This window comes from Mercenaria mercenaria, chromosome 5 (assembly GCF_021730395.1).
Source record: "Mercenaria mercenaria strain notata chromosome 5, MADL_Memer_1, whole genome shotgun sequence".
Taxonomy (NCBI): Eukaryota; Metazoa; Mollusca; class Bivalvia; order Venerida; family Veneridae; genus Mercenaria; species Mercenaria mercenaria.
In genome coordinates, this window is record NC_069365.1 from 80685932 (window position 1) to 80702105 (window position 16174).

The 16174-nt window shown below is 32.0% G+C and overlaps 1 protein-coding gene across 1 annotated transcript in view; it reads left to right on the top strand.

Moving 5' to 3' along the window:
* Positions 1 to 279: 279 nt before the first annotated feature.
* The window catches only part of LOC128557179 (E3 ubiquitin-protein ligase XIAP-like), a 47471-nt gene continuing 31576 nt past the window's right edge, over positions 280 to 16174 (top strand). Inside the window, exon 1 of the mRNA XM_053544115.1 lies at positions 280 to 384. The gene's annotated coding sequence lies outside the window, so the exon portion shown is untranslated. The remainder of the gene's footprint in view (positions 385 to 16174) is intronic.

Here is a 16174-nt window from a genome sequence, read left to right on the forward strand (position 1 = left end):
CTAATTGCACATACTTATTTAACCAACTGACTAATTCCATGGAACGGCCCCGCAACAACCGTTGATGAGATGTTATTGAGACATGAATTGTGTTGTAACGTATCTCTGTCAATCATCGCTCTCTATTGTTCTCATTCGCGCATGTTTTTAATGGAAAATTCTTTAAACAGTGAAATACAATCTCATTTCGCTCCGTCTCTGATATTTATATTTTAACTGCCACTGTAAAAATACCCGATAGTTTATTGGCAAATTCCCAAATATGCAACTGCGCAATATATCATTAATGTCCAAGTGCTAAATATTGATAGTGATTAGATTTTATTGGGCAAGGGACTGTTTAGAACATTAATATCTCATAAATATACTGATATATTTGATACTGTAAGTAAAATTATTTTTATACTGAGTTGTCTGTAGTTAAAGTTTCAAGGAAGTTAAAATAACATTTGTAAAGATTATGTGCATACAACTTTAAAAATGTTGTACATGTAATATACTTATTATATTTTTATAGCATTAACCATGACTTAATTTAAATTTTTGGGGAAAAATGTCTGAAATATTCAGTTGTATTAAAATACAATTGTTTTTGTTGTACAAAATATGTGATTCAGTATATCAATTAATGTAAAGTTAGAATACACTAGATCCTCCTAAAAAGAAGCTTTTTCCGAAAATTAAAGTATACATTATATAGGTCAGTGTGTCATGTTAGTTATTGTCCTTAAAATGATATATCGTACGTACTACAACACAAACATCGATATCTCTTCGTGGAAAAGTATCTATTTTTAGATTTAAACGCTTCCGTGTACGTGTAAACAGTTTCATATACTGGTATTTTCCATGTGGACTACGTTCTTTGCATGTTGCTTTTCCCATGGACTTTCGTCCTTGCTTTTTAATTGTTGCCGTATAATGCTGTCAGTTTCGTCTTTTTGTGCGACAATTAAACGTTATCAAACAACTATTTAAAATTGAGAGCTGTGGAAGCATTTTTAAGAAAATATCTAGGTTTAAGGTCCATGGCGAATTGATTAAATGTTCACTATATTGCATAGTTCGGATCTCACTTGGCTTGTCAAATTATTTCATGTTTGGAAACAATCAAACTGTCTTCTAGAAAGTCATAAGTTCTTTCATAGTCCATCGAAATTCAGAATTAACACTCAACAGTGCAACTAGCCATTCAAACGAATTAACACTGACATACATTTTTGAAAAGAATTCTTATTTGATTGTCTTACAGTTTGGCCTTTTCATTCGTCTCTATTGTGTAGTTATACCCTAATGTTAGCTATATTTGTTTCATGGTATCTAACTTACATATGTAACCCAAAATCTCCAGGTTTTCAGCACGCATTGCCATTTTATCATCTTAGTATGTAACGCTATGCACGTTACCAAGTTCTATAAACCTACCTTAACCCTTTACCCCATATAGATACAACAGTATTGATTACTGATAACCAATACACTCTGTAGCATTATCTGTACACCATCCCAATACAGGTTATTAGAGAAAAATGAAAAATTTATACATGAGTTACTCAGATCAAAATTAGTCTATGAATACTTATTTTAACCATTTAGTATCCAATACAATATTTTTTTCAGAATTAAATTTTCTTCATGATGGTATATTTTTCATACTTTTGTGATAAGTAGTTTTCAAGATAGAAAGCTACAAACCTATAACCTTAGAAAATTATTGTAATTTAGCTGTTTTCAGCATGTTATGCTACAGAAAAAAAATTACTGCTACAAATACACAATTTTATTAATTGAAGGTAAATGTAAGTCTAGAAAGGATTATATTAAGTGATTTTCAAAATAAACAAACTCATCTAATCAGTCATTAAAATCTACACTTGGACCAAATTTGCAGAACATGATAGGTCATAGATCATAAAATTAATTAATTACATAATGTTTTGATAAGAAACATTGATCAAAGACACTTTCTATAAAACTGTGTTGGTCCATATATTAAAATATGATGCAAACAACACTTTAATTGCCTTGTTTTGACAGCTGTGCCCAATAAACAGACTTCCTAGGGGTCCAGGTCAATTAGCATAAATTCCACAAGTGACCTATGGATTTTAGTGGTTGTTATGGTAACCACACCTTTTATTACACTGACCTAAGCTCCAATCTAATGTCTCACTTTTACATAATTTGCCATAATTGAATGTTAGAATGCAAACAATAACATGCTTTTGGGTCACCTGTGTACTTTTCCATTCACCAATAGCCCCTTATTATAAATAAAGTCAATGTGATTTTCAAAAAATGCCACCTGAATTTAAACTGAAAATTACCAATGAATATTAATTATAACAACATGTTTTTCTGAAATTGATCTTTTATTAATAGTTTAAACATCACATATATTATTTTGTTGGTTTCATTGCTGAGATATTTTATTGGTATTTTGCATTTAAATTATCAGTGTACTTAAGTGTGTTAAAACGAGTATCTATGGGGTAATGGATAGATGTGTTAAAATGAGTATCTATGGGGTAAAGGGTTAATTTCATTACAACACTATTGTTGTATCATTTCATAAAGTCTAAGACGATCAGTTGATGAAAGGATTACACGCAACCACAAATACTAATAGCAGATTCGGTTAAGGAGAGGTAATGTCATGTGTTACACCCACGCCATTCTGTAGCCTTCTAAACGTCACCGTATACGAACAAATCGCTTTAACAATTCAATAAGCAGTTAGTTAATTGTAATGGCAGGCATAAAAAGCATGCACTGAATAATGTGCAATTAGGTCAAAACAAGGAAATTGAATTATCTTAATACTAGAGCAATGCATATTATATAACGGAATATAACAGATACTAGAGCATAGCACATACCTAATCTACCTAATAACGGAACATAGCAAATACAAGAGCAACGCAAATACATATTGTCTATCTAATAACAGAATATAACAGATACTAGAGCAATGCATAGATATTGTTTATTTATTACAGAACATAACAGATACTAGAGTAATGCATACATATTGTCTATCTAATTACAGAACATAACAGATACTAGAGCAATGCATACATATTGTCTATCTAATTACAGAACATAACAGATACTAGAGCAATGCATACATATTGTCTATCTAATTACAGAACATAAAAGATACTAGAGCACTGCATAGACATTGCTTTTGCTGTAACTCTGTGATTCCATACCTAATGTTTTTATTTCGATGTAAATGAGATGTGAAACCAAAACTTGTAGTCCTGTTTGGCGCCATATAACCTATACTGTGTTGGTGCGCCGTAAAACCCAAACAAATAAATTGTTTATCTAATTATAACATAACATAACAGAAAATAAAATTGTAGACAGAAATATAATATCCACATATAATGACATATAGCGCAAAATACGGGATACCTAACCCCATGTAACAATTTAATAGTCTTAAGTTGACATACACAGAATGACACACGGTTTTCAAAAAGGACTTTAGGTTTAACTTTGTACACCAACAATGCGTGTTTGAACTAATTTTAATACCAAGCAAGAAGAATTACTCATTCAACACACATATCATTTTTTTTTCTGAAAAGCATTTTATAAATCTTCTTACAATTCCAAAACAGTTACCTCTGTTAAATTCTGTCTAAATTTACTTTCTGTGTGAAATTTTATGCAACTATATTTTTCTCCACAAACACCATTTTATGCATAGTAAGTCAACGCGTTTTCTAAAAAGCAAATAAATATGCATACACATATAATTGAGTTCAATCCATGTCACGCAATGCATAAATAATTAATACATTTTTGGCAAAATTTCTCACTTTGAAATACTTTTATCAATAAAATTATTTAATGTTGAAATTATATATAGGATATTTATTTGTTTCGGTTCTTATTTAAAATATTTTTCACAAACTAGAGGCATGCTTCCTTTCTTTTGAAAAAAAAAAACATTTTGTTTTACTTTGAAAATATCAAATCGTGGGCTTGGTGCATGAATGTTGTAACTACGATTTTTTGTGAAAATCATTTTTTTGCATTAAATATATTATTTTAGACATGTTCACTATATGACAAAATATCATAAACATATTCTCAATGTAACTAGCAAATTTCAGAAAATGCACAAAAGTTGTATCTCAGCTCATATTATTTTTATTGTGCATGAATGTTGTATCTCAACTTACAACATATGTGCACACTGGTACTTCCCAATTGTTCTGTGCATGATTGTTGTAAGTAGGTAAATAGAGTTATAAATAGCACAAAAATCAATAAAATAGTGGACATGAGTGTAGATAATACAGTCATGACTACTTATGACATCATCACTCTACTTATGATTTATGATGTCATAACTTGACCTTATAAGTCCAGATGTATTTAACTTTTATCCTCATAAGTCCAGACAAGACATTTTTTTATCAAGCAAGAAAAAGAGTGGTAACTGGTAAGTTTACTTTAAATTCATTTTATAAAGAATTTTTAATCAGTATAATTATATTTATAATCTTACTATTTAATAAGTTAAAAAGTGATCAACAATTAAAAAGAGGGTGGGTACCTATACTAAGTGTTAGATCTATACTGTAAATTTAGAAACAGATTTGATTTTTTTTTAAGATCATTGCCTTGTATTACTCAATCTTGACGTTATTAAATTATTTATTAGTACTTATGAATACCTTAAATTTAATTGGAAACAAATCCGAATTCAGATTTAAATTAAAATCTGTTCCTTTGCTTTTGATTTAAATTGAGTAATATATAATATAATTATATAATAAATATTATTTTACAGACTGTCTTGCTCCAAGAAGAATTAAAATGCTACTGTGAGACAGTCTATTCAAAGCTAAATAAACACCAGGTACCCAGATTAAATTTAAATCATCTACAGATAATATTTCCACAAATGTATAATCAGTTCTGTTTACTTTCATATTCATAGTTTAATTTTGTACTTCAAGATTTTCTTAACCACTCTGTAACTGGAAAAAAGTACATTTTTAATACATTTTTAAAAAGGCATACATTGTTAAATTCTAGAACTGATATAACACACAAAGTACAAAAATAAATACTGCATTTTTAAAAACAGCTCTTTTTTTAATACTTCAATAATACATCAAAATATATGAGCCACACCATGAGAAAACCAACAAAGTGCATTTGCAGTCTGATCAGGATCCATACTGTACAATTTCAAAATCTACAGAAGTTAGAGAAACTGTAGCAAACAGAATAGATCCTGATTAGACTGTGCATCTGGATTCATGGTTGTCGCAATTGCACTATGTTGGTTTTTTCATGACGTGGCTCATGTTGCTTTACTGCAATCCGTATTAAGGAAAAAAAATTGATTCCAGATCAAAATGTTGGCAACATACCACCAGGGTCACCCACGGTACACTGGAAATGGTAGACAATGTATGGCGAATGCAGTTCAGTGCCTTCTTAAATCAAGGCAAATTGCTCCATCTAAATGGAACAGATCAACAATGGATACAATTCTAGATGGTGGTGACAAACTGTTTTCAAAAATATCAAAGGATAATTCATACTTATGTATTGATGATATACCTAAAGAAATTGATGGTACCTCAATTCGGGTTTCTGAACCTGTTCATGGGACTTTAACACAAAAAGTGTCTGGTCCTGTATTTCTGACACTAGAAGATGGCTTTAGTAGGTTATCATGTGACAATGAGCCCTCTGGATATATACTTACCATGGGATCATCAATACCTTATTACTCGGGTGCCATTATAAAAGAAGAAGAAAAGTATTACTTCTTTGACCCACACAGTCGTTTTGACACTGGCATGTTACATCCTGATGGTTTTGCATGTATGACTACACATAAAACTCTAGTAGCACTTTGTCTCTTCCTAAGACATTTATCTGCTTCACTAGACTGTAAAAATGCACAATTTGAGTTGGCTTCTTTAAACTTCTGGAATTTAGATTACAGCTCTGGGTCAGAGTTTTCTGGATTTGACTCTGAAGATGAAAATATTGCAAAGAGGAAATTGCTCATTGCACAGAATAGGCTTTTAGAAAACACAGACATTTCAGAGATGTCTGATGTAACTGTAGATATCTCGGAAAACTCTGACACAGAATCATTTGATTCTAATTATGTTGATCAAGTATTGGAGACATTGAATGATAGCTCACTGTTCTTACAGTCTATTGATGTCAATGAGTTTGATAATATGTCTGACAATGAAAATGATGATGATGATGAAGGAGCTAATGATGCTGGTGATCAGAAGAATGATGATGATGATAATGATGATGATAATAGTAATGTTGATGAAAATTATGATTACTTTACTGATTTGAAGAATGTAAGTGACACTGATGAGTCAGAGTTAGATGACAATATTCCATTAAGTAGATTAAAGTCTAGATATAATGGCAATGCTAGTACCCCAAACTATAATACCAATTATGACACTGAAGATGAGATACCACTAGCTGCATTACGTTCTGCAGTTCAGCCTAGCAAAACTGTAGATGAATGTATAGAATCTCAAAGGGTAAGTTCTGTAAATCAATGTGAAAACAGTAATTTAAATACTCATCAGCTGCCGAGAACTGAAAATGAAATAATATGTAATATAGAACAAGAGAACATACAAGAGCCTGTACAAGCTAGCTGTGGTCTGTCTTGCTCAGATGAAGGTAATACGGGCCGATTAACATTTCGTAAACGGAAGAGAGATCCAAGCAGTTGGAAACGAAATGTAAGAATGAGAAGAAGAAATGAAGGTAAAAGTTATATTGATAAAACAGGTAAAGTAAGGCCTGCTAAAATCATGGGACAAGGGTGTGGTTTGAAATGCCGTTACAGATGCCATGACAACTTCTCATTTGAAGATAGACAAACTATGTTTCATGCTTATTATCATTTAGACAGCATACAAAGTAAAAGGCATTTCATACAACTAAACACAATCAGAAAAGAAAGGAAGATAAAAACAAAGGAGGTAAGTAGGCGTAATGTTACATATGAGTGGTTCTTGCCAAAACCTGACGGTAGCAAAAAAAAGGTTTGTAAAAAAATGTTTCTTGATACCATTAGGGTTTCAGATGCGACTGTTAGAACAGCCTATGAAAAAGCTGAACTTGCAGGTATTTCAAAAGACAGTAGAGGTAAACACCTGAACAGGCCAAATAAGGTCAGTGAATCACGCAAACAGGCAGTACGAGATCACATTAACTCTTATGAAACTGTGGAAAGTCATTACTGTAGAAAAAACAGCAAGAAAAAGTATCTGCCTTCTGAACTAAGTGTTTCTATAATGCATAAGGCTTATGAAAAAAAATGTTTCAATGCTGGTATTTTTCCAGTTAAAGAGTCCTATTACAGATATATTTTTAATAATGAGTTCAATCTAGCATTCCACAAGCCTCTTAAGGACCAATGTGATCTCTGTAACTCGTACGAAAATGCACCGGAGCATGAAAAAGTCAAACTAAAGGCTGAAATTGAGAGACACTTGAGTAATAAAGAACTTGCTAAAAAAGAAAAGGAAATTGATAAGCAAAGTGCTACAAAAGAAGACAGCCTTTCTGTTGCTGTTTTTGACTTGCAAGAAATATTGCTCACACCCAATGCCTTTGATGGATGCATGTATTATAAAAGAAGACTCAACACTTATAATTTTACAATATATGATCTAGCCACAAAAGATGGGCATTGTTATGTATGGCATGAATCTGTTGCAAGCCGCGGTGGCTGTGAAATAGCATCCTGTGTTTTTTCTTTTCTCAAAACTATGTCCGAAAAGGGAAAGAAGGATTTTATTCTGTACAGTGATAATTGCACATCACAGAATAAAAACAGATTTTTTGTTACCATGCTGTGGTTTGCAATTAACACTTTACAAATTAATTCCATACGTCATAAATACCTAGAAAAGGGACATACTTTCAATGAGGGAGATTCAATACATTCATCTATTGAAAGAGCCACGGCTGGCAGAAAGCCAATTTACTCATCTCCAGAATGGGCAGCCTCTATCAGAATGGCTAGATTGAAGCAGCCTTACATTGTCAAAGAAATGTCCTTAGAGGACTTTTATGATTTTAAAGGAATGTCTGTGCACATTAAAAATTTTGAAGTCAATTCCAATAACGAAAAGGTGTACTGGAATTCAATCAAGAAGTTAAAACTTGAAGCATCACTCCCACATCAGTTTGAGTACCAGAAAAACTATGATGGAGTGTCGTATCAGGTTAACTTGTTTCAAAGGTTGCGGCTTAGAGAAATACCAAACCCCCTCACTCTGCATCTTCAGCAACTTCGATCTGAGTACATCCAAATCCCTTTGGCAAAATATGCTGATCTGTTAAGTTTGTGTAAAAAAAAATACAATTCCAGGCATGCATCATTCATTTTATCTGTTCCTCCCTCACGAGCTTCCTTCCAAAAGGTAATCTTGTTTTGTGAATATATAGTCACATTATGTGCAGTCCCAGATATACTGACTGATAACGTTATTGTATTTATAACAAAAGCAAAGACTTTAAACTTAGTTTTAAGTCAATTTGATGCAAGCTGATTAAACATTTTTTTGAAATGTAATAAGAGATGTTTCTAATCAGTGCTATGTTTAAATAACTTGACGTGACATGTTTCTTGTTGCTATAACAGTGTTAAAATTGTGTTTTAAAGTAACTTTAAAAGCTAGTTTTACTTAATGACTATAAGTTTTGTTACTTAGATTAAACAAAATTAATACAGCTGCTGTTTTGCAATGATTTGTTTGTTTCATTGTTCTTTTTCAGTGCTTTTAGGCATTTTGTACTTTTTACCTTACTGTAATTCTTGGAATTAATCAGGGACAGACCCTTGTATAGGGTACATACAACTTACTAATAGTTACTGGCTGTTCTAAGGACTTAAGTCAGTCACGACTGCAATTATTTCTCTTGATAAAAATGAAAATTTTCCATTCATTGCTGAATTTTGTCAGATATTGTCTGAAATTTTGATGGTTTTAGCAGTGTCTGATATTTTTGCGTGTGACCCTTCCAAGAAACATTTGTATAGTTTTCTTGGCATTGGTTTCCTAATTTTGGTAGTTTATATTGCTAAAAAAAGGATAGAAGTACAATTGTATCAAAACTGTGTACAGAAGTATTTGATTTGTTACTTTTTTAAGGTTTTCCTTGAAACATGAAATACATTTTGAAGAGCTGAACAGACTTTTTTGTCAAAATACATATTTGAATGATCTTAATTATGTCATTCTCATGTCTAATCTGTTTATATTTTATTCCCTGTGATACTCCTGAAATGAGTTGGTTTTAAAATTAAGTTCCACTAGAAAAATGCACACTTGATTTTGTCTTGAGTTTTAGTTACAACATTTGTGCACAATATTTTTCATTAGGATTTCGGCGCACCAATGTTGTATCTAAGTTATATTTAAATATATCAGTTTTGGTGGAAATAATCTGTGTTCTCTGTTTTCTGTTAATAAGCATTTATGATAAAACAATAAATGAATAAAAAAAAACTTTAGTTTTAAATTGATATTTTAAAATAAAAATGTTTTTTCTCTCTCCTGTAAAGTTTTCAAAATATGACTTACAACATTCATGCACCAAGCCCACGAAATATATTCTACAACTGTATCAAAAAGTATTTGAAAATATGTAAAGAATCTGTTTGTGTTTTGAGCTGCAATGTATATGATTCACATAAAATTCCACACAGGGTATGGTGTTAATAAGGTTTACAGTTATATGTATTTTCTAAAAATCTACCGATATCGTTATCATATAGGTCAGTGATATTGTACTTTTTAAATATCAATACTGAAGCCTAAAATAGACATGCATGTGGTATGATATAAAAATAAACAACGTATTTTCGGAAAAATAAAACAGAATATTTGATTTCGCTTTTGCGTTTAATTTTGCAATCTAAATTGGCCAGTTTTAGAGGGTATATGTTTGTTTCAGTGAAACACTGAAGTATTTTCTCCGAGAGAACATTAAGTTTAAGATCACATAGAGAAAAGTCAAATATCATTGTCTGTCATGTTATTCATACATGTCTCATGCTGTTATTTATATGCATTTAAAGATATTGTCCTATCATTTCGGACCTCACATGATTACCTCAGCAGATTAACTTAGAGCAGTTTCAATAATTACGCGTTGACCAGGTCATTTGGCTACAAAATTAATTTTGCATGAAACAAAACAGCCAAGCTTAGTACAAATTCAAAAACAAAAAGTACAAAGTCTAAATTTTAATACTGTTACAAATATTTTATGAATAATGTTCTTTCGATTGCATGAATTGAAGAACAATGTATTGTCAACAGGTACGCAATCGATATCGATTACCGGGTAGTATATTTTGTTATCTTATAATATATCAAAGTATAAAAGGCTTTATACAATGAACATTATTGTCAAATTAACCTTACTGTGAGACTGCGCTTTATATTGCTTTTGATATAACGTCGGCGACAGGTAAAATATCAATATGCTTTTGGGTTTTTTTTGGGTAATTTTCTGTCACTTAGTTTGTTGTTATATATAACTAATATTTTATGAAATTGACAACTTGATATGTATAATTTATTATCTTCAGTTCATGCACACGGAGTAAGTAATGTTTTGATTTCTTGACGATTCAATATTTGAGGTCAATAATAGAAGACACTTTTACGACATAAATTGCAGTTTGTAAGTACCAAGTGTTGATTTGAATACAAAGTCATCTTAAGACGTTTTATATGAAACAAAATATTTTTCTGGTAAAAAATTCAAAGTATTCGAAATTTTAAGTTCATGTTTAAAATTGATAACGAAACAGCTTAAAAAGGAAGTTCATTGGTTTACAGATGAATGCACGTCAGACTCTATTGATTGTTTAAACCAAACAATAAAACAGGCAAAGAAAATTACACTAAAAGTCATTTTGATGATAATTATTCGCTGATTTGATCAGTATTTCAGGCGGAAGTCATTTATAGAGTTTTATGTTATTTCGTGAAGCACACTGTGATGCTCATAAATAAATGTTTGTCAAGTATTATTTACATTTTAATAGAAAATTTGAATGGCTAAAATATGAACTAAATAAACCTTTGTAGGTGTTGCGTTTTTAAAAACGGATCATTGAAGTATAGTCGACAGACCATTTGCATTAAGTTACCTCTTTTTCAATTCCCTTTGTGCTGCTAAAGAACAAATTGTTGTATAATGAGACAAGCTTGTTAGGAGATCACCTTTTGCCATGCCCTTAGGTGATCACTCAGTACAAGTTTAATTGCATATTTTGTTTTATCATAATTATATATCTAAAATTGTCAGAATCTTTCTGTAATATACGAGTCATTCTTTGCAGCTTTAAGCATGTAAATATAAGAGCAATTTCCAAAAGCCTATCGAAATATTTTGTATACTTGCCAGTTTGTCATTCCTAAAATAACAAATACTTATTATGTAGCCTAAATGTATGCCTCAGAATGAGAAAAAAGCATATATTACCTCATTCGTTTGATCCGCTTTGTGTATATGTTATATACAAACATCAAAATATATTCAAAGCAACGACAAGACTTGGACAATCTGACGTAGAAATCTACTCTTACACATTATACCCTGTAGTAAATAATAACGATTAGTTACATAAAATCAACTATCTGGTATTGTTCTCTCAGCGTTCCCGCACGCGTCAGTTGAGTGGCACAAACAAATAAACAGCGGAATAATCCTTGCTCAAAATACATGAAATTACTTAATTCAACTTCTTTTATTAAAAAATATATTTACAAATTGCTTAGCGTTATTTACAATTCCATAAAGCTTTGGCTAGTGGTATACATACATTATGAAGAAGTGTACTAAGGCAGTAAAGTAAAATGCATGTGATATTAAAAAATGCAGAAGACTCCGAACGCACACACATAATTTAATGTGAATGCCATATTACTGACAATTCCAATCGCTATGTTCATCATAACATCAATCCACTTTCGTTTTAAGGAGAAATAATTTCTCTCAGATATGCATAAAACGTTTGTACTCTGAAAGTGACTAGTGTTACAAACGTATTGTCATAAGAATTTTGCAAGATATTATTATAGGTAACAAAAATATTGTGCAGAAAGTAGTAAACCATTGCAAAGCTTTAAGATAATAATACAGAAAATTTACATTTTTTTCATTTTATTTTTACCAATATCTAACCTATTTGCACCCACTTTATCATTTTAAAAAAGTCATATATACATTATATGCCAATCTAGGTGGAAATGAACATGTTGAAAAAATTCAAACAAACTGTGGGCGAGTATCTTTAATAATACACAAACAAATATCCAATACCTGCTGTCTGATGTCACGTAAATGCTCACTTATTCCCTCAGTTTCCCCAACATACATGTATACTGTTTTATCGTATGGTTTGCATAGTAATCCATACACCAGATTGGTATCACTACAACTGGTATGTTCTACTGTCTTGTATGTGTATCTGGCTGTGGTGTCAGATACCTCCTCTTTAAATATCAGCGGGCAAATATGGCAGGAACATGTATCAAGAGAAAATCTAAAAGCCCTGTCAGTTTTGCCATGTACCAACACATCACCATTTTTTTTATCTCTTCTGAAGGCTAACAACGGTGGTTCCTGGAAGACAGTTCTCATACGTTCTGAACTATAGAGTACTTTTGAAGTTTTCACAGGATGTTTCGTATATATGGTAACATTCTGGAATAGGTCAGCACTCATAGGACTCCCTTTTCTTCTGGTTCAGTCTTTTTTGTTTGTAATAATTCCTGCGTATCTAATTTATCGACCCCTTTGCAGCTGTTATTCAAGGTCTTTACAAGTGTATCCTCTTTTTCTTAGGTGTTGTTTAAGTTCTCCTCTGTGTTTAATATGGTCAAATTCTTTTCTAAAAGTTCTTTTAATTCTTATACCTAGGCCATAGGCTAATGCTTTCTTCGTATGTGCCGGGTGACATGAAGTTGTAGAGCTCTCTGATGCTTTTTGTACCGTTCAGTAAACTCTAAACTAACCAGAATGTCTAAAAATTCCAATTTCTGATAACTCAATCTCAGTTCAACTGTTCTGTTCTGGTTAATTCATTTGCAAATTCACTAAATTGCTTCAGCTTTTCATTGCCACCTGTCCATAGCCCAAATCCATCATTAATAAATCTTTTGTAGAACAATAACTGTACCTCGATATTCATCGGTTAAATCTGTTTCTTTATCATTTTCAGCATAATATATTACTTCAGTCAATTGTCTCCCGTGAAGATTCAATATATGGAAGCCACTAATGGAAATGCTCAGGTAAGCTCTTATTTATTTTTTTGTTCTTTTTATTTGTTTGTTCTGTTTGTTGACATACTTTATGTCATATGGTGACTTTCCTACATTTTATGGTAGAAGGAGACCCTAGGTTACCCTCCTGACATGACTTCAGGTATTGGCAGTTATCTTGGGAAAACAAAAATCCTTTCATAAACCAACATCAAATTATCAAAAAAATGTTGGAGTGAAAACAACAGGTCACCGACAATAATCGAGTAAAAATCAGCCTCTGCATTTAATAAAATTTGTAGCATATGTTCCTAAAATATTACCGTTAGACAGTAACAGTTAAATGGTACAAATGTACCATTATGAGAACAATACCACAACTAATATACTGCATGTAGCCTACATTCAGTAAATGTTCTTATTGCTTTTATACGTTGTTGCTTTGATAATTCGTTAATCGTTTTACTATATTTTATTTTAGGATCCGTCCGGTCCAAGTCGGCCTTCCCAGCCGAGCGAAGGCCAGAACAATCAAGAAGTATGTTGTTATATTCATTGAGTTGACATGTTAATTATATTTCTTTGATATTTCAATGCATGTGTATTTTCGTTCAATACATAAGTCTTTAAACAATTTGGCACTGTTATATAATTTTCTATGGATGCGGAAACACAATAATAATGGAATGTGTAGAAATACAAAACGTACTACTTCAGTTACTTACAAGGGTTTAAAAAGTAAAATGCAAAGATGCCTAAAATACCAGCCTATAATTTAGTTCTATGAAAATTGTGATTACATGTATTTCTATTCCATTTTAGGATCCTAGATTGGCTATGCAGCAGCTAAACTCCCCAGCGGTCACTTTTAACTGGAGAGATATAAAATCTAGGACACCCACAGCTAGTGTAAGCGCATATATATTTAAATTATATATCCCGTTTAACATGGTACCTAATGTTATTAATGATTTTATGAACTGTCTGTCGATTGATAATTACCAAATATTCTCTTATTAACGCCCTCGAGGAAGTGGCGGGAGAGGGAGTGCGTTTATCATACTTCTATTGAATAAATTTTAACAATTTATTATAGCACTAAGTGCTGGAAATTGCTTATGGCCTTACTTATTTTACTTTTTAAATATGTGGGGTATGTTAATTAGTGGAATGGCCTGTGTCTTCACTTCTTCATTACTGTTTGTCCTCCCGTTTTTATTTCGACGATAGTGTGTGTGTGTCGGGGAGGAGGAAGGGACGGTAGGGCAACAGTTGAATAATTCTAAATGTACAAAAAATAAAGAAGCAGATAGACTTATTTCGCTTTCAATTCCTGATTTGTGATTTGTGCTATAGTGTTTTGTTTTATGGTCTTCCCTGTTCCAAACAAGAAGAGGCTGCCAGAATCAAAATGTATGTTGTTATTTCGTCTGAAAATAGACAAGCATTTGATTTAAACGTCCGCCCGCTTTTTCTTTATCCTTCAAATAGGTATTCAAGCAATACCTTTCAGCCATATTCAGTAAAGCGGATGTTTTGTGTGTTAGATTTACTTTAATATTCAATTTCCTTTTATACGCTCTGGATTTCCATCCCAATATTGATTAGGTTGAGCATATTCTAGAGGTATTCTTATAGCTATTATTAGTCAGAGATACGAACCCTTGGCGTGACCATTCGTGTTCCTTTCTTAGGATATCGTATTAGGATTGCAGCCGCAGACCGACCAAAATGTCCATTTCAGCAGAGAGGGATTCGTGACGACCGTATTTCATGTAAGTGCTAGTTATAAGATTGAATATTGCGTATACACTTGTAATGCTATTAATAATTATATATAAGCTATTCTTTGAAAATTATGCACACACAGTATTTCGTTTGCAAAAATATATAGATCCAATGCGTTAGTGTGCTTAATTCTAATAGAGGTTTGACCATTTAGATTTTAAATTTAATTTAAAATTCCATTTCCTTTCACAGCCCTGGCTTTCCCTTGCAGTATTGATGAGGTTTATACTATTGTATTTGTATACTTGTTGAAACGTGTTAAGTTGAGCATGTTGTAAATTAATAAATGATATCCTTTTAGCAGATATTAGACAGAGATACGGTTCTATTGTTGCACCAAATACAGGTTATTATTCGTATTCCTTTTTAGCCCTGCAGCAGCAATCCGGACGAATATTCTTTTTCAATGTTCAGACGGATAGTTTCCACAGGCATAGCTGCCATAAGTGCATCATTATGCGGACTATAATTCGCATGATTAACGCATACAGGCTAGAAATGCTATCATTGATTTATCAGTTTATTAATATGATACTTTAATCTTTGTTATTTCCTTTTAAACATTTCTTCTTTTGTATTTTGATTTAGGATTTACCAGAACCGAACCTACCGTATCGGCCATTTCAGTGGCAGTTGAGTCAAGAAGTATGTGCTTACCTTCCTTTCATTATTCTGCAATAATTCAAACGTGATTTATCATGCTCTGTGGGTGGAAGTCTTTGTGTGTGTGTGTGTGGGGGGGGGGGGTGATTTACGTTGCAGTTTTAATGTAATGCATAACTGCCATAAGTGTATCAATATGCAGACTATAATTCGCATTAATAACGCATATAGGCTAGAAATGCCATCATTAATTTATTAATTTGTTAATATAATACTTTGAAATCTTCATCATTTCCTTTTTAACATTTCTTCTTTTGTATTTTGATTTAGGATTTACCAGAACCGAACCTGCCATGTCGGCCAAGTCAGCGGCAGTGGAATCAAGAAGTATGTGCCTACCTTCTTTTTATTATTTTGCAATAATTCAAACGTGATTTATTATGCTCTGTGGGTGGACGTCTTTGTGT